Source organism: Lagopus muta, chromosome 2 (assembly GCF_023343835.1).
Source record: "Lagopus muta isolate bLagMut1 chromosome 2, bLagMut1 primary, whole genome shotgun sequence".
In the NCBI taxonomy this organism is placed as follows: Eukaryota; Metazoa; Chordata; class Aves; order Galliformes; family Phasianidae; genus Lagopus; species Lagopus muta.
Window position 1 is genome coordinate 58,996,351 of NC_064434.1, and position 18,824 is coordinate 59,015,174.

An 18,824-nucleotide genomic window follows, 5' to 3' on the forward strand; every position below is an offset into this window, starting at 1 on the left:
GTCCCCGCCCCGCGCCCCGGGCGGCGCCGGCCGCCGCAGCCCCCGCCTCCCCCGGCACAACAGGTCCCCGCCGCCGCCTCGGTCCCGCGCACGCGGGGAGGCGGCGGGGCTGAGCGGCAGAGGGGCGAAGGGCGAGAGCTGTGCCGGGACCCCGCCGGCCCCTTACCATCCTCCCGGCCCCCGGCCCTCGCTCTGCCCAGAGCCCCTCCGCACGCCGGGACCTCGCTTCACCCCCGCCTCCGTTAAAAGATATCGGTGGAGCCTTTACCCAGGCTTATCCCCCGCAGCCAGACCCGGAGGCAGCAGCGGCCGCCTCCTCATCTCCAGCGGGAAGCGGCGAGCAGGGACCGCACGGCGCGCACCCCGCCGCCCTCAGGCCGCCCCTCCCCGGCCAGGGGGCAGGCGGCTCCCGCTCCGAGCGCTCGCAGGGACGCCGAGCGCCCGCGCTGCGGGCCCGTTTCCGGCGGCCCGTTCAGCCCTCGCCTCCCCCTGCCCACGCGAGCGCCACGGGCTCGCGCCGCCGAGCCCCAAGCGATGCCTCCCGTCCGCCTCGGGCTCGTCCTACCGGCCCGAGCTCCCGGGCCGAAGGCAAACGACTTCTGCGGGGGAGCGATAGGCAGCGAGAAGCCCTGCCCACGCGGCACGACCCAACGGGACCTCCCTCCTTCGCCGGGCGGGCTCAGGGCGCGCCCCTCCTGCCGCTGGGAGTTGTAGTTTTGCCGCCCCCCTCCGCCGAGCTGCTCCGTGCAAGTTAAGGGCGGGGAAGGGACTACAAATCCCAGGATGCCGTGCGAGCGCTCCCCGAGGCAGGGGGCAGGGCGGCCCACCGGACCGCGGGAGTGTTGGCAGAGCCGCGGAGCGGTCGGCGATCTGTGGTGAGAGCGCGGGGGCTGTCCTCGGATCCTCCCGCTGTGCGCGGCGCAAGCAAATTTAACGGCCGTATCGTTTACAGAGTTCTGCAACTCGCAAAAGGAGAATGGACCAGCTTGGGAGATGTGGTCGGAATCAGCCCTGCCGCTCCCGTGCTGGTCGGATTTCTAGATGAATGACAACACATTGCAGTCAGCTTGCGTCTTTTGTGGTTGGATGCTGTCCTGGCGGAAGGCACCAGAGAAATAGGTACGTGAGGATGCAGCTGAATTCTAATATGTAGGTGGTATGTTTTCTGTCTTCTTAACTTCATTTCTAGTTTTACAGTGACATATTCATCCCTTCTGTGTACTACAACAAACTAATTATTTCTCCATAAACGCTGACTGATACCAAAGGAACTCTGGAATAGACTGACCACTAATGGATATTTCCTCTTCCTTGGAGGAGATAATTACTTTGATATCTCAATAGTGGCCTGGTACCCTCATGCTGAGTGGTTATTTGTTGATATAAAAGAATTATTTTAGAAATCAGTGAATCATGGAGGTTGGAAAGACCTCTAAGATCATCAAGTCCAACCCATTCCCACCGTGCCCACTAACCATGTCCCTCAGTGCCACATCCACACAGCTCTTGAACATCTCCATGGATGGTAAGTCCACCACGTCCCTGGGCAGCCCGTGTCAATGCCTCATCACTTTTTCTGAGAATAAATATTTCCTAATATCCAACCTGAACCTCCCCAGCATGAATAAAAGCCATTACTTCTTGTCCTATTGCTGTTACCTGGGAAATGCTAATGCCACACAGGGAAAGCATGGAAGGGTCTCACCCTCTGCCAGGAGTCAGCAGGCAGCAAAATGTAAAACCAGTTGCTGATACCATCTCCTGTGCAAATGCAAATCTTTTTATTTTTCCCTCACATGTAATGGTGCTGCTGCATTATTCTTCCCATATCGCCCTTCTCCTCCCCCCCCCCCAGCACTTGTTGTCACAGCAGTTTTATTCTTTGAAACGTTCTTTCGTTCTATCTTCATGAATACAGCATCAATACGTGGCAGCAGAAGGCTGCTGACAAATGTTGTGGTTCACCAACATGCGTTTTTAATCTTTATCAGGTTTTTATTAGCACACTGCCTGCACTCTGACAATATTAATGATTGTAAGATGTGTAAAGGTTCTCTCCTGAGATTATGAAATATTTTAGACATTCAGAAAACAGAACAGTTTATGGGAAAATGTCATTGTCAGCTTATCTTCACTGGTAGAACACAGGCTAATTTCAGAAAAACTCTTCAGAAACAAAGCATTTGTTAAACAATGCCAGCACCTCATTCAAGCTGCTGTTTTACTCCACGGTATCCTGGTTCTTTTTTTCCGAGACATTGTGATTGTAAAGTGATTGTCAGTCATGTTAGCAGAAAGAAATAAAATTAAAAAATCATAGTGCCCGAACAAATAATACTAAAAAACTCAGAGTGAAAGTCAAACTTTTACTTTCGATAGCCAACGTACTTTGACTGTATCGGGATCACCCAGCACTGCACATGGTACTTTTCACACAGCTCTAGTGCCTAATCACTATCAGTCCTGCACTGGAATTCAAGATATTATTGGTGTTGTTTTGCAAATGTTATCAGCACCTTCTTAAAGCTGCCTTTAGAACCTTTTGAAAATGCCATACAAAAATACCTTATGCATTTAATATTTCACACTATTTGACTCTTGTCAATAGTATTGAAAGCACCTGTTAGAATTCACACACAATATTAATGGAAATTGCTTTGGAACACCAAACAGATTACACCATAAACACAATACCTAAGATGAATCAATTGTCTCTTCATAAAACTTTGTATCATCATGTGTCCTGGTGTGTACTTGTGTGATTTCTTACCTGTGACTCAGATTGATCTCATGCAATGGGAGAATATGTTGCAGCAATATTTACATCATATTTACATATATTTTTTTCGAATATTATCTTTTTTGTTAGGAGAGTACTAACAAATGAGCTGTTACCCCTGAGAGTTACTATCTCTGACTCTGTCTGGAGGCATCAAAAGGGCAAGTCTTAAAACAACAGGGAAGCTCATTTGCTGAGACGACACGTCACCTCACATATGTAGAACATCTGTTACCATACTTGATTACAGGATCAGCTTGACTATGGTATAAGCATTATCAATTTACTTAAGTGATTAAATAAACATAAACTAGAAAATTGTATCATTTTGAACATATCTGTACTGCATGCACTCTACTTTGCCAAATCAATTGCTTCTAATGAAAAAAAGGAAGAAGTAACAGGTATTGAACTGAAAGATCTAATATTCTCAGAGGTGGAAAGCAATCCACCTTTCCACTCAGAGGTGGAATAAAATGGAGTGCCACAGTCATGTTTTCTGGGCACATTTTCCAAATCTTTCGCAAGTGATTTTGGAAAAATTAACAATCAATAGCTCAAAATAGCTTTGAAGGGTTTTGCTTTTGCTCATTACTCCTCCAACAAGTTAAACATTTCAGTTTTCTAATTTTATTGTCATTTCATTTATTTTAAACAGCTTAGTTTTGTTTAGTGTTGTTTAAATCATTACATGTCTCTAGAAATGTACATATTTTGCAAAATATAAAATAACTTTTCTGTGGGTTTTGCCAAGAGAACTGAAATTACGTATTACTTAAGCACTAGCATCAATGACCTCCTTTGAAATGACAGATTTGTTGTTCAGAGAAAATTGTCCAGCTTCAGACTGTTGACCTTTAAATTGTCAGCGCAGTAAGTCCTAAAAGACTAGATAATATTATCCATATGAACTGTAAAAAAGGGAGAAAATAAAGAAAAAGTGGAAGCATATCAGAAGCACTCTCTAAACACAACTTTGGCTTCTTAACGTATAAATTCACTGCTTTGGGTAAAAGTCAGAATCTATGGATATTTTGATTTATTCCAGACCATAACTGTACTTGAGAGTGCAGTTGAAATCCAGAAGTTTTCAGAATTGGGTATGTTTCCCATGTTCAGTGACTACTTCCAAAGTTTAGGAGATATGGCCACAAAATTTTACAATTTCAATTAAAAAGAAAATGGAAAAAACCCCATACACAAGTATTGTAGGAGATCGTCACTGTGGTATTTTAACCTACTTAACACTCCTGCTTGCTCTAATTTGAGCAAAGGAAAGAATAAAAAATTGTTAATTCTGGAAAGTTCTTGTAGATCACGAGCAAACCAAAAGAAAGGGCCAAAAAAGTACAGTTAATTGAGGAAAAAAAAAAATTTCCAATGTTGTCAGTCTTGGAGCACGTAAAACATTCCCTCATGGGAGCCAAGAAACAACTTTCCTCAGTCTTAAAACCTGCTGTAGTATCGTACAGTGTCTGAACAGTGCAGTGGATTACAGTTTGTTTGCTGTTTTGCTTGCACCTGAAGAGCTTTGCATTCTTCATCACTTGATGCAGAGCAGCATTGTCTGGTTATTGTCTGGTCCTGTACAGAAATTTCTATACAGCAAAGGTCTGTAATATGGCTATATATTACCAGTTCTTGGTTAAAGTGGTTCATAGAGCTTTATCCTAATCCCAGTTCACCAAACCGTTCTTTTCACACAGTGAACTTCCTCTTCAAAGCCACTTTTTTTTTTTTTTTCTTCTTTTTTTTCCCCACAATACATACAGGAAATGAGCTTAGTGTTTCAGAGAAATAAGCATGTGATCACAGGTCATACCCATCTGTATGGCACATCTGCTTTCTTCTGGCTGCCAGGGCACTCCTCTGACTACGCATTCAACTTGTTGTCAGCCAGAACCCCCAATATCCCTTTCCATGAGGCTGCTCCAGGCTCTCATCCCCCAGTCAGTATATGTATCCAGGACTGCTCCATCCCAGGTGCAGAATCCGGCACTTGCTCTTTTTAAACTTCATCTGGTTGGTGATTGCCCAGTCATCTAGTTTATCAACATCTCCCTGTAAGGACTTTCTATCCCCAAAGAAGTCAACAGCTCCTCCCATTTTAATATTCAGTGCACACCAGTTCATTTTCTGCAATGTTATTATGCTAGAACAATTCAGCAGAGGACATGACGAAGCATTACAAGGGAGGGGCAGGAGGAACGCGTTGGCCAGCAAAAGGAAAGTGAAAGAGGAGAGAGAAAAACAAAGGGACAGGCTGCATGCCTGCAGCCAGCAGTTAGATTTGGATAAGCTGCCACTGAACTTCAGGCTCAACCACATCTGCTCACAGAGGCATCAGCTAAGTGCAAGAGCTGGCAGAAAGTGAGAGGAGACAAACAAGCAGCTTGAAGGCAGAAAAGGAATTGGGAGCAAAACGTTCTCCTGTTGGGTAGTGATGAACTGTTAAATAAGCTCAAGCTTTCTTATTAAGACTTCCTGGGGAGAGCAATATATAGTGACCGAGTTCTTCCCACAGTGTTGGCATTAAGCTTTTTTTTTTTTCCCTCTTTCATTGATTTTTCAAGAAACATTTAAGAATTTAATTCTACTTGAAATTGCTACCATCTTTCCTATTTAGCCAAGCAATTTCCAAAGCCTTTCTTTAGAAGTGGAAGGGAAGTCTCACTGACACTTTAAACCATTGTGCAAGTCCTTATAGGAAACAAAACAAACAAAAGAAACCCCAACAATGTATTACACACCTGCAAATGCTCATGTAATTAAAAGGATGCTGTTAGTGGCAATTATTTTAATTAACTTATTAAAATACTAAAAATGCCTTGAGTTAGAGTTCTTTAAATAATATCTCCCACTTAAAATAATATAGCTTTTATGGATCTTTTTTTTGCTGTCTTACTGTGAGCTGAGGAAGGGATCAGACTCTTAGTAGATGAAAGAATAACTGCAAACAATGAATCATAGAATAGCCTGGGCTGGAAGAGGCCTTAAAGATCATCAGCTTCCAATTCTCCTGCACATCTAATCTAAATCTCCCGCTTTTCAGCTTAAAATTGCCTCTCCTTGTCCTATCACTATCACAACATGTAAAAAGTCTGTCTCCTTTCTGATTATAAGCTCACTTTAAGTGTTGTCAGGCCACAATGAGGTCTCCCTAGAGCCTTCTCTTTTCCAGGCTGAACAAGCCCAGCTCCTTTAGCCTGAAATATGCTCAAGTTTATCTCATATACAACCTTTTCCCCTCACCTCTGCATATTTCCTGACTGTGGCTTTCTTTCTCTTCTCTGCTTTCATAGCAAACAGCCTCTTGCAGCACTATGGAAAAGCAGGAGCTCATTTTCTGCAGTAGAGCACGAGAAAAGGCTGTCACCCAGCTCACGCAGGAGCGTGACACTCGTTTTGTGAGAAGACTTCATTATAATTACAGTCGTGGGCTGCTACACTGTTTTGGACTACATACTTCAAGCAGCCATTGCTGGCAGAGGAACACATCCACAATGTGTTTATGTGGAGAAACATAAAGTACATAATAGTTTTCCTGTAGGAATTAGGCCATTAGAGACTTCTGAAAATCCCGGTGGGAGGCTATCTGCATCATTGCACACTTAACTAGGCCATCTGAAAACAGAGCTAACTGCTTTTGAAAATCTCTTTAATGCTTCATTGTCACTATTCGACATCATTAACTGGGAAGATTTAACATTATATCATTGCCTCTCTCTTGCTCCCTTTTTTTCTTTCCCATACTCCTTTTCCTGCCTACAGCTTGTTTTTTTGTCCCTCCCACGTCCTCCTCTCCTGCTGCATATACTTTCCTCCAGAAAATAGCAAAGTCTCTGTTTTCATACTCACTTCTTTTTGGGCCATAAAACAGTGAGCAAAACCAGTAAGGAAGAGCAGGTCGTGTTACACCTTTGAGCTATTGTTTCCAGACAATAAGTCCTGACAGACTCAGGTTTGCAGCTCATCAAGGACAGAATTAATGTCCAATTTGGAAGGCGTAGGTTCCTTCCCTCTTGCCTGCAAAAAAGATAGGAAACTTATTTCATTTACTTGATAATGTATACTCTAGAATCTGAATATTCAGTGAGTCCTGTAAACAAAGGACTAGATATGACTCACAAATCATATGGCTGACAACACTGCGGTAGAGAACAGAAGTGTGTCACTGATGATATACAAGTGTGGTCAGAGACATAAAACAGACATATTTTTCCCTCTATGTTCATTTGCTTACTGTAGTAATTGTACCCATATTTCTGTGAATACTTAGGTGGATGAGCTTTGCTCTTCTCAAAAGCTTGGCACACATTTATGGCATCAGAGTACAAACAATTACTTGTTCTGGTTGTGGGTGCAACATCTTCAGATGGAAATGTGCTTTTCACAGAATCACAGAATTGTAGGGGTTGGAAGGGACCTCCAGAGATCATCGAGTCCAACCCCCCTGCCAAAGCAGGTTCCCTACAGTAGGTCGCACAGGTGACCTTTTAAATTCATAAAGTTTTTTTCCATACCACAATTAATGTGGTGGCTCACTTGTAAATGTTCTCAGAAGTTGGCATTCTTCAAATATACCCAAGTGGGCTTCATAAGACATATTTCTATTTTTTCCAGTAAGAATAAAAATAAATAAATAAATGATAAAAATAATAATAATAATAAGGAATGGTAGGAAAGGTAAATCTGTGATTATTTGCATGGTTAATACAAGGTTTTGACCAAGATTCTCAGAGTGACTTGCAAAGGCTTTAGAACATATGCTTTCAACACCAAAATAGAAGAATGAGTTCATAAATCTGAATTTTTGTAGAATTACCATATACTAATCTAATAGCATTCATATAAATGACTTCTGATGAGCAAATCGCAGCCTGTAGCATAATCACATATTAAACCAATAAAGCTGTAACCAGAAAATCCAAGAAATTCATTCAGAATTCTGCAGGAAATTATTCATGCCATAAATAATATGCAAAGATTAGTCATTGGAGCTTTATGAATTTGTCTGTTTTATTTGCAGGACTGTAGGTATAGAATACTAACAGGAATATAACAGGAAAAAATATACATCTTAGCTTCAGCAAAAAAAAAAGAAAAAAAAAAAGCTTGGGGTAAAATTTTAAACTCAGGCTCGATAGAAAGGCAATTGAAGTGCTTACCGGTAACCAATCTCTAACTAGATGATATTTAAGGTCCCTTTCAACCCAAACTATTCTGTGATTCTGTAACCCATAGCAGAGTACATGCAGACCTGCCTTCTATCCTGCTCCATGAGCATGAAGTGGGACACTCTGTGTGCCCCTTCAGCCACAGAACCAGCAATACTAGACAGGAAAACAATGGAAGAGGAATGCTTGTGTGAATATCTGAGCTTGAAGAACTTCAGTTACTAGTAAATAAGATCTGCTCTTAACTTTAATATAATTTTGTGATAATTTGATAGGTATTTACATGAAGAAATTTATAAACTGTGTATGCATAGAAGAAGGAAGCATCCAAATAAATATAGTGAGAAGCCTGAGACCTTCAAGCAAACAGCATCAACCCTAGGTCCCTGCAAGATGATGGATACTCAATAAAATCGATGGCTGAAGCTTCAAATGGATGCTCAGAGCTGAGGATGGTGACATATGGAGGGGAAAAATTAAGTACCTGCTGTTCATGACATAAACTGCAGGTGGATTTTTAGGATTACCTTACTCAAAATAGCATCCTGTCAAGGGAAATCATCTGTAAAAGCCTGCATTTCTCCACTTTCAAGGTAAGCGCAACCAATTTCTCCACAGAGGAATGCTAACAAGAGGAAAATTGCCAGTAGCACGAAGATTTATGAGATGGGATTTATGAGAACCTACTTTGGCCTCTTTTTATTTTTTTGGTGATTCTCATGCAGGCCAACTGGTGCAGGCTATTTCAGCACACAGATCAAAGCTAGGGCTTCCCTGAGCAGACCAGCTTCATCTTTATCCTTTTTCACATGGAGGAAAGCATATTTCAGTGCAAAAGTCACCTACATTTTTTGTCTGCATACCACAGCCTTATTAGGCACTGTGCAAAACGCTCATCGATTGTCTGCCTCTAACCACAATACCTAACCACAACACGATGCTCAGAATAAGACTAACACACACTGGTAACCTTTGCACAGCATACTCTGTGAACAGTTCCTACCTGCTGTTGTTTTGCTTGCTGTAAGAGCCACTGCAACTGCTGCTCGTGCAACAGCTCAGGAAATTGTAACAGGCCCACCAGGCCTCTTCCAGGCTGCAAGGGCCAGGTTAAGCCATCTCTAGATGTCATCCCTCAACATGTTGCCGAAACGTCTAGATTTGCATGAAGTTGAATTTATCTGTATATTTATTTATTATTTCAAAGACAACAACCAATACTTTATGACTTAAGAGGTTTTGCATCGTGGAGACCAACTTTCCCTGTGGCACCACACTCTGCTCTGCATCTGAGATGAGCAGCAGATAATCAGGAATTCTTGGCTACAGGAAACCACAAGCAAGATGCCTGTCTGTATGAGTTAGCACCTGCCGTTCAGTGCTGGCAATCTGGGCTCCCATGCATATTCAGGAGGCAGCTGGTGCAGTTCAGCTTTGACAAATCTGAGGTGGGGCTGTTTGCAGTCAAGATCTTCAAAGCCATTCTCCAAAGCCTGTATACCCCTATAATCTTCTCCAGCAACAGTGAAAATACTGTCAGCTCTTTTCCCTGTGTGGATTTCCCCATTGCAGGAAGCAAAATATGAGATTCATGTTCCCAAAGGCTATCTCTATACAGTTCTTATAATTACACTTAGAGAGAAGCTATCACTGTAATTTTCAGCTCTTCACTCATCCAAAGTGGGTAGCTGGCACTCTCTCTCCCTTTGCAGAACCTGGGCTTCTGCAAGGCTAGGGAGCCTATGTTTATTTTAGACTCTGGAGCTTTTTATCTCAAATGAAGTGCCCCTGCCCAGCCAAGCTTCACATGTGCAGTGCTGCAAGGGACCACGCTCTCAGCTTGCTGCCCGTGAAGCCTGCTAAGATACAGAGGATGCTAATTCCTATGTTCTGCAAAAATCCTATGACCTGATGCACCTCTCTCTGTATTAAGGAGGTGGTGAGCCCTTAAGTGTGGATTATTCCTACAAGATTATGGTTTTCAGTGTGTCTGTATCCCTCTCAGCACTGCTGCTCCAAGCAATCCAGAGCACTAGGACAGCAGGCAAGTGGGTGTCAGTAAGGGCACGTCCTCACAGGCAGCACTTGGGTTTGTAGGGTCAGAAAGATGCTGCTTTAATTAATGTCCATTCACACCAGCGCTCATAGAACAGAATTTTTCTCTATGCATAGCCAAAAAAAGCACTGATTTCCTCTGATTTCCTTCCTTCACATCTCAGAAGACAAAAGCAAGACTTTTCTGTTCCTCTTTACACAAAAGGACCATCTCCATCCTCAGCCCTCCCACTTCATTTTCCCACCTCCTTCCAAAGTCAAGAAGAGCACTAGTTTTGCTCCTTTTTACCAATCTACTGCAATTGTACTCCATCTCCTTAAGAACTGAACTCCACTCCTCTCTCTGAGCAGGTGGCTGGTTCAGGAGTGCTCTTTGCACAGGGCAGTGCCAACGGCTCATACACAAACAAAACCCATGCTCTCTCAAGCAGGCGGACTGTATCTCAGTGCTTGGTTGCCTGTCCATATCCCCTCCAGAAGGAGGCAGAACATTACCATCTCACTCAAGGACACCAGACCTGGAACTGAGATCAGGGGAGGAAACACAGAGAATCCTCCAAGGCCTCACCTGGTACCTACCTAGAACATGTTGCTTGCAGCCCTGGTAGACACTGTTAAAGCAGAGGCTTCTCTTTCAGGTGGGAAGAGATGGTGTGGGTCCTGAAGTCTAGCACATGCCTGGAAGAGATCACAAACTCTCATGCTGAACATTTACCTGAAATGAGCCAGAGATGCTTCCATGTGTTTTTGGAGTATAATTCATATAGCATGTGGATGAAATTAAATTTTTGGGAAGGGCATCAACATGTGACAGCTGAGAACATAGGAATGCTACATCAAGAATGCCAGCTGGCCAAAAACCAAGTATAAAAAGAGCGGCACTGTGTCACTGATAAAATCTTTGATCATGAAATGCTTTGTTTCTGCTGAGTGGCTGAGAATTGAAATGGGGTTGAACGTGCTCTATCCTATATGAATAGCAGCCAGACAGACATATGGGCAGGGTAGAAGCATGTCCTCTATAGACACTGGGATTTCTCTCATATCTACTGAGAGGGCATAGTTACTGCAAACCTTGAAGACAGAAATACAGCTGGCAAGGACATAACTCTTGTGCTAGGTCCAGACTTGAACCAAGTTTTTATTGCAATCACACTTTTTTATTTTTTGAAGGACGTTTTTAGAATTCATAAGTTTTCAAGAGGGAAAGGAATTAATTGGAGAGAAAACCCAGACCGTGCAGAATTTAGCTTAGAAAAGAAAAAGAGAAATTTTAATTTCTACAAATCATTAAAAAAATTAATGCTTTTTAAAAAATGCTATTTTCAATATTAATTAGAGAATATTTTTTTAGCAGGTTAGCCTTTTATGTTTTGAATTTTATGTTTTAGTTAAAAGGTTACTAAAATATATAATTTGTAATTAAAAATCAAAGCTCTTCCCATCCTTAGGAAATGCGTTTGATTGCACTGTAAAATTCTCTGTAAACTAAACTCAAATTCATTTTGTGAGAGAAAAGTATTATACTGCTGTTTTACCATGTGGGAAAACAGAGTGCATTGTATTGATAACGAACTTCTTCAAATTTTAGAAAGCTATGCTAAGTACAGGAGCTCTGAGAAATCCTTTTTTTGTGGCTGCTGCTCTTTGCTGTCTTGGAAGGCCTGCTGCACTTGGTGATGGTGATGGAGGTGGAGTACCATCAGGAACAAAGGCAAATGAGGTTATAGTGTGCATCACAGGTGGTCATCATCTGCATGGCCAGGTGCTGCTTTAATACCCACAGTTGAGGGGATATATATCAAGTGCCCCATTTAAGGCATTTGATCATTTTTGTCACATCTCTGTCACCCAGAGCAATGAATGCCACAGCCCTGATATTATAAACTCCAAAATGAATCTTCTTTTTTTGCAATATTCCTTTCTGTCAGTTCAAGGGGTCACCTTTCTTCACCTTAAGAGGTTTATATATTTGTTTTCTCCTTTTTACTCAGCTGAAATCATTTTAAATGTCAGCTGTGAATCAGAAACCCTTGGCAGGTTGGTAACATCTGTGTCTCTGTTTTGCCAAATAAATCCAGCTGACCTTCCAGGGGTTCAGATACCCTCTGGCAGAGCAAAATGCCTCTGTCTGCCCAGATGACACCAGATATCATAAAATCTGCCTGATATGCATACATCCAGTATGTGTGCATGTGCACGCAGCACATTTCCACCACATATTTGCAGCCTGTTGGAAGATCAGGGCCATAGCATAAACCAGATAGCAAAGAGCTGTAAAAAAATTAATTGTACTTTCAGCTCTGTGAACACGGCAAAGCACTTCTAAAATTAAATATCCCTGTTTCTTCCTCCACTCCCTCATTTTATCTACTTTGTAGCTCTTATTAGTGTTAACTTTGTGACCAAAGCAGAGCGGCTTAGAAAAGAAAAGCTGCAGCAGGACAAAAATATATTCTGGAGAATAAAAAGCACTGCCCAGTGAACGCAGAAGGAGAAGAGAAGCCAATGGTTAGTTTTAAGCTTTATTTCTGGTCTAAAACCAAAGACCTCTTTATAGTCTAATAGAATTATAGACTTGAGTCTACCATTAATAGCATGCATGGCGCCACTGTAATAAAAAAAAAAATGGAAATTCATTGTCTAAGAATGATTTATGAAGTTCAGTAATTCATGTCAGAGTTTCCACGACATTGTGGTTCTCAAAAAATCCCAGGTCCAACTAACAGCGCTCAGTTAGACATTGATCCTTTAATGAATACGTGCATTCCACTTTGGCAATGTTACAAGTGTGGAAGTGAGAGAGGAAGAGAATATGTGCAGCGAAATACTGAGAAACATCCCTGGTATGCTTTGTACTTAGAATCTTTAAGTTATTCATTTCATCTTTCCACCCCTGGGGACAAATATGTTCCACAGAACATGTAACTTCTCCTGAAGAAAATACACATTTTAAAAATTGAGTTCTTAAAAAAATGGAATAAGAAGATGCGAGCAAGCAAAGATCAGATTTGAGGATTGTTTTTGCAGTAGTTTATTTCAGATGTTCATGCACGAATAAAAATACTACGTAGGAAATAGTAAGTTGCCCATTTTCTACCACACATTGCCCATGGTGTCTCTGTAGTTCACACAAAGTGGGTTTACTCTTTTTTTTTTTTTTTTAACCAGGCACATTTAGGTATAATGGTTCAGCTCTTCTTTGGTCATCAATAGGGAGCCTTGTTACTATGGTGACAGACAGATGGATTAATGTGATGTTTAGAGAGAGATGGCAGTGCCAAATTTTGATATATACAGTAAGCACTAATGTAGTGCCTACACACGAAGGCATGCATGCAGAAAATCTCAGGGTTAGTTCTTCCATAGGCACAGAGAGAGTTTTGGCACAAAATTCCCATTATCTCTTGACAGAAAGTGGCCATCTGTCTCCCGCTTACAACCTTCAAAAATTGCCTGTTGCAGTCAAGGTCTGTTGCTTTTGAAACTCTAAGTGAATGTCTAACAGGGCCTGGTAGAAAGGACTGCTGCTGTCAACATGTATATAATAAGCCATGAAGCTACTGGTCATCTGAGAGTCATCGACTGTAATTCACTGCCTGAAGTGCAGTTTGCATTACTCACTGCACCTCTCACTGATTAGAAAGGAATGTGAGGTATACAAAATCAACTGGATCTTTACATAGCACAGACAGACTGCATGTAATTATTCCTAACAAATTTCACAGTTCCTTCTCTCTCAAACCTTAATGACTGGCACCTACATCACCCATCTCACTCACCCCCTTACATAGAGCTCTTAATGAGCTTTCCTGTTTGTAGAGTATTAGCTTAATGGTTTGTGTCTTGCAAAAATCCTCAGAGAAGAAAATAATATAGGAGTAAAACACGATAGCTGATGAATTACCCAGCAAAAAGAACTAAGATATTATGTCAGGTGCATAGTTTATTTTATTCTCCCATGTACCATGTTTGAACTATTCATTTATTGCAGAACTTCTTCACTGCAAAAAACTGCAGTAAGCAGCTATGTTAATTGAATGGTTGGATATTTTTAAAAGACAGATTGACCTGCAGACTGAAATTCTGGCACAAACTCGTTGCCCTTAGAAACATCCTAAATGTGAAATCAGAAGTACTTTATCCAGATCATACAATTAATTTATGTTACTAGAGTAATTTAATTAGAAATGTTTATCATCCATCTGCACAAAGTGATAATTATCATTTATCGTGATGATAATATTCAGCTCTCCTTCCAGGTCTTTTTTAATTGTAACATTAACCATAGCAATTAAGCTCTGTGAATGACCGCAAGAAGGGCCTTTGGATACAATCGTCTCTGGAGCTGATAAAGATAAGTATACACTTCATATTCATGCCAATTAATTCCGTGGCTGGATTTCTCAAGTAGGTGACGTATTATATTTGAACCGATTTTATATTGGCCAACTCCCAACGATAAATAAAATACTAGTCCCATTTCTTTTCCCAGTGTTTTGCAACATATGCCATTGCTAAAGCTCCCCAGACCAGTGTAGTTGGCCTCATGAGGACACCAAGTGGCAAGGGCTGGGCACCGCAGCTCTCCTCCTGGTCCATTCAGGCAGCTTCTAAAAATGATGCTGAAGATGCTAGTAATGTTTCTCTCCGCCTCTGAGAGCCATCATAACTTGGCGAGTTCGATCTGAGTCAATCAAAAGCAAACCATGTTTGACTTCACGCTTACCCAGACCTTCTGATTAATTCACACTGGATTTGTGGGGGAATCTGCCCACCCATACCACATCAGTCAGGCTGAGGAAAAATTCAGGAGGTCCCCAGACCAACCTCCTCTTCAAACAGAGTCAGCCATGAGTTCAGCTAGGTCTGAACAGCTTTAAACAGACAGCTCTGCAAAACGCAGAAATGAGATGGCACAGCCTCTGTGTGCAACCTGATCTGAGCCCAGCTGTACTCTGGGAGGACAGTTTTGGGGAGATGTTTGAGCTACAGGCTACGAAGTATCTCGTGAAGCCCACAGCAGGAGACACATGGGGTAGACAAATCCATGTACTGAGCTGCCACCAAGAGGCCTCCGTCTTGCCAACTGTAAATTTGGAAGTTTCCAATTCTGCCCATCTGAGACATGAAGAACAGGTTGGTAATAGGTCATAACCTAACTGGTGGTTCAAGACCACCTCTGCTATCTCAGGTCAGACGTCCAGGCAGACTGGCTGACTCTGAAGTCCCAGGCCATAATTTAAAGGCACCCTGGTACAACCATTTTTTTTTTTCTTTGCTGTTAAGTTTTTTGAATTTTGTCAGAAATAAATTTTCTCTGGATCATGATAAAGGTGTTTGTAGTACAGCAAAATAACTACTAAAAGGTGATAGAGTACTATTCTACAATGAAATACATACTGAAATCCTTACGGACACAATATCCAGTAAAAAACAAAACAAAACAAATCAACTTCATAAACGTATTTACTAAGATTCTAAAGCAGTGGTAATATCACAGGCATTGGGAAGAGATCTAGCATTTGCCTCTCTAGTTAAGGAAGGAATGTGGGCACAGACAAAGAGATGCAAATATATTTCACTTACACAGAGAGAATACTTCAACCACTGAGAAGGTAATAAAACATGAAATTTAGTATGAGCTAAGATTATAAAATAAGTAGATACACATATGTGCAGGAAACCCCTCCAACATTCTGAGAAGCATCCCACAGAAACATGCCATCTCCTGCAGCTTCCCCACAAACATCAGTCAGTTTTCCTCAGGAGCTCCCCAAGCATCCCCATCTCTGCAGAGTCACATGAATATAGTGCAGGGCACCGGGCAGCCTTGATGCACAATAACATCTCTGAAACTCGCCTCTGACTAGCCCTAATGTCATCATGTATGAGTGCTAATTTGGGATTTACAACTGGAACTCCGGTCACGCTGCCATTGGAACTTCTGCCATCTACTGAACTGTGGCCAGGCTCTGGCCATACAGAGCTCTGGTGTCAGTGTAACATTCACACACAGCTAGTCTTGTCCTAGGTCAAGCATTACCTACTGAATAAACAAATGGAAAAGTGAAATAAAAAAAAAAGAAGTTACTGTTAAAACAGAAAGGTGGGCCTGTGCTGAAGGAGATGACTGGGCATCCAGAGATCCATCCTCCAAGCCTGTGCCTACGCCAAAAAATACTAAAGCAGAACTGCACAAACTGATTGATTTCTTCATTTCCTCTTCTCTAAATGGAAAAATACCCCTCACATAAATCTTTGAAGATAGCTCAATCAATATTTTTAAAATGTCTTCTCTTTTTCAGATGCAAAGCTCTTACTATAATTGTTCTTGTGTCTGATAGATGATCACTGATCTTGTCAGTATTTGTGGCTAAATGCTATAAATCATTATTCAGTGACCAGACTTTTTCTAGAAAAGATCTGAGAATTTACTCCCAGTGTGGGAATTTCATACACCTGATTCTTAAGAGAGGCACAACAGTAAGCAGTTTCTTATCATAAAGACAGACAGTACTGTTAGAAACAAAATCATAGACTCAGAATGCTTCAATTTCTTGTCCAGCAGACCAGAAATTTGTTCTGAAATACTTACACAGCTTCCTCATGTACACAGAGGGTGTAAGGTGCCCCGTACTTTCAAATATCAAAGCCTTCAGAAGTACAGGAGATGATCCAACTCAATCAAAGAGTAAAACCCAGTTCTCCCAAGAGCGGAAGAACAGCTCAAATGCTTTATCTTCTCTCCTTCCAAAACCAGCATTTGGCTCTCCCAAATTCTTTTACATAATCAAATTCTGTTAACTGAATATGTCATTTTAACAAGTATTCAAATCAACCTCCTGCATGTTTTGAATTGGATTTTCTATCTCCAGAACCGATGCTGTGCTTTATCTGCCAACTGTCTCTGCAGTGGCACTGAAGACTGCTCTGGATACATTCTATTAGACACCTCAATAACTCAGTAAACATATTTATTATGCCACAGTGCACTTACAAACTAACCCTTTCTCTACTGAAGACCTGATTTCAATCTTAGTCCTGAAGTGAAACCAGCCTTGACTGTGAATTGCCAGCATTCTCTGCAGTCCTGCAGTTAGTTGTCTGCTCATAAGACGACAGGAGCAGGAGAAACACAGATCAGCATTATATTAAGAAGTCTGCACATGGTGATTGTATTTCTTGAGCTGCTTATGGGAAGGAATGCCACGTATTCATGAGGATTATTAAAACAAACAAACAAACAAGCTTAGGGAATGTGTTTATGCAAACTTGTTTCTTTTGTATTTTTCTTAAATTTATTTTCTTTTAAACAATAAAAGAGGCCCACTGAAGGAAGTCTACCAGCTACAATTGCTTTGCTGTGAAATTCTGCATCCTGGCCATTGCAAACCTCAACACAAAGTAAATAGTGCCTGAACTCAGCACTCACAATTTAATAATTCTGTCCAAACTTTTATCTGTAGTCAAATTAAATTAGTACAAGCAATGCATGTTTACTTACTTGCATGTATATTTTCATGGCCTCATTTTAAGAACCTTTGAATATTTGATACCAGAATCATTAAAATTGGTCTTTCGAACAAAAATGTGTCTAATTTCAGGAAGAGATAACTGAATTTTAGAAAACATAGCTGGTAGCTATATGTAGATTGCTCTGTTTGCTTGTGTACTGTAACAGTGACAGAGAAGGAAGAAGAAGAGATAATGCAAAGCTCTTGTGTAAATTGTACTTGAAAGAATTACATTAAGTTATATAACAATTTCAATGGACATAATTTTGCTGAACATCTCTCTCTTTTTTAAAGCACAACAATTTGTTTTATAACACTGAGAATTTTAAGTTCCTCAGAAAGACACAGTGGATTTCATAGGTTTTATGCCCTACTTTAAGTCTTTGTGAATGATTAATAGAGACAGATCTTATCTGACTATCTTAAATGTAGATTCTTGGCACTGTTCAAATCAAGATTAAATAACGTTATTATTCCTTTTTCTCATCTCCTTCTTCCTAGTCCTGGAGATTTGAAAGAAAGTGACTTATTGATTGATGTGAACTCAAAAAACTATCCTAAGAAGAAGAAAATCTAGGATTTTATCATCAAAGATAAAAAGCAAGTTATTATCTCTCACAGTTCAATGATTCCTCTTGCAGAAACAGTGGTGGTCTTGGCCCAATTTATAGTCAAAATGTATGCATGCCATTGTTTCAGCTTTATGCTTACTAACAACATCTAAATATTAATACATAGTATTTAGAATCACAGAACAGATTAATAGGCTGGAAGCCACCTTAAAGACCACTGAGCTCCAACCCTCCTGCTGTGGGCAGTATTGCTACCCACTAGATCAGGCTGCCCGGGGCCCCATATTTATATCCTATTTGCTGCAGCCTTCAGATAAAACAAAAACTGGTATATCTCCCCTTAGTGTTGTCACCGTGCTGTTTAAAATTCCAAGACCACTTTTTCCAAGAGGTTTTATTATTTGCGCTGGAATCAGAAAGAACTACAGTCCTAATGCTACTCCAAAACACACAGAATCACAGAGCGATAGAATTGCTCAGATTGGAAAAGACCTTAAAAATCACCAAGTCCAACCACAACTTAAGCATACTACCCTAACTCTAACAACACTCCGCTAAATCATGTCCCTGAGCACCACATCCAAATGGATTTTAAACACGTCCAGGGATGGTGACCCAACCAGCTCCCTAGGGAGCCTATTCCAGTGCTTAACAACCCTTTCTGTAAAGAAGTGTTTCTGATATCCAACCTAAACTTACCCCAATGCAACTTGAGGCCATTTCC

At 41.2% G+C, this 18,824-nt stretch overlaps 1 protein-coding gene and 1 long non-coding RNA gene across 2 annotated transcripts in view; one reads left to right on the forward strand and one right to left on the reverse strand.

Annotated features, from left to right (window-relative positions):
• ZDHHC14 (zinc finger DHHC-type palmitoyltransferase 14) overlaps positions 1-18,824 on the reverse strand; it is a 515,017-nt gene that overhangs the window by 110,949 nt on the left and 385,244 nt on the right. The gene's annotated exons all lie outside the window — the stretch shown is intronic.
• Positions 796-18,793, forward strand: LOC125688967 (uncharacterized). Its single transcript, XR_007374984.1, has 4 exons — positions 796-875; positions 953-1,119; positions 8,232-8,549; positions 10,650-18,793. It is a non-coding gene; the product is annotated as an uncharacterized LOC125688967 (long non-coding RNA).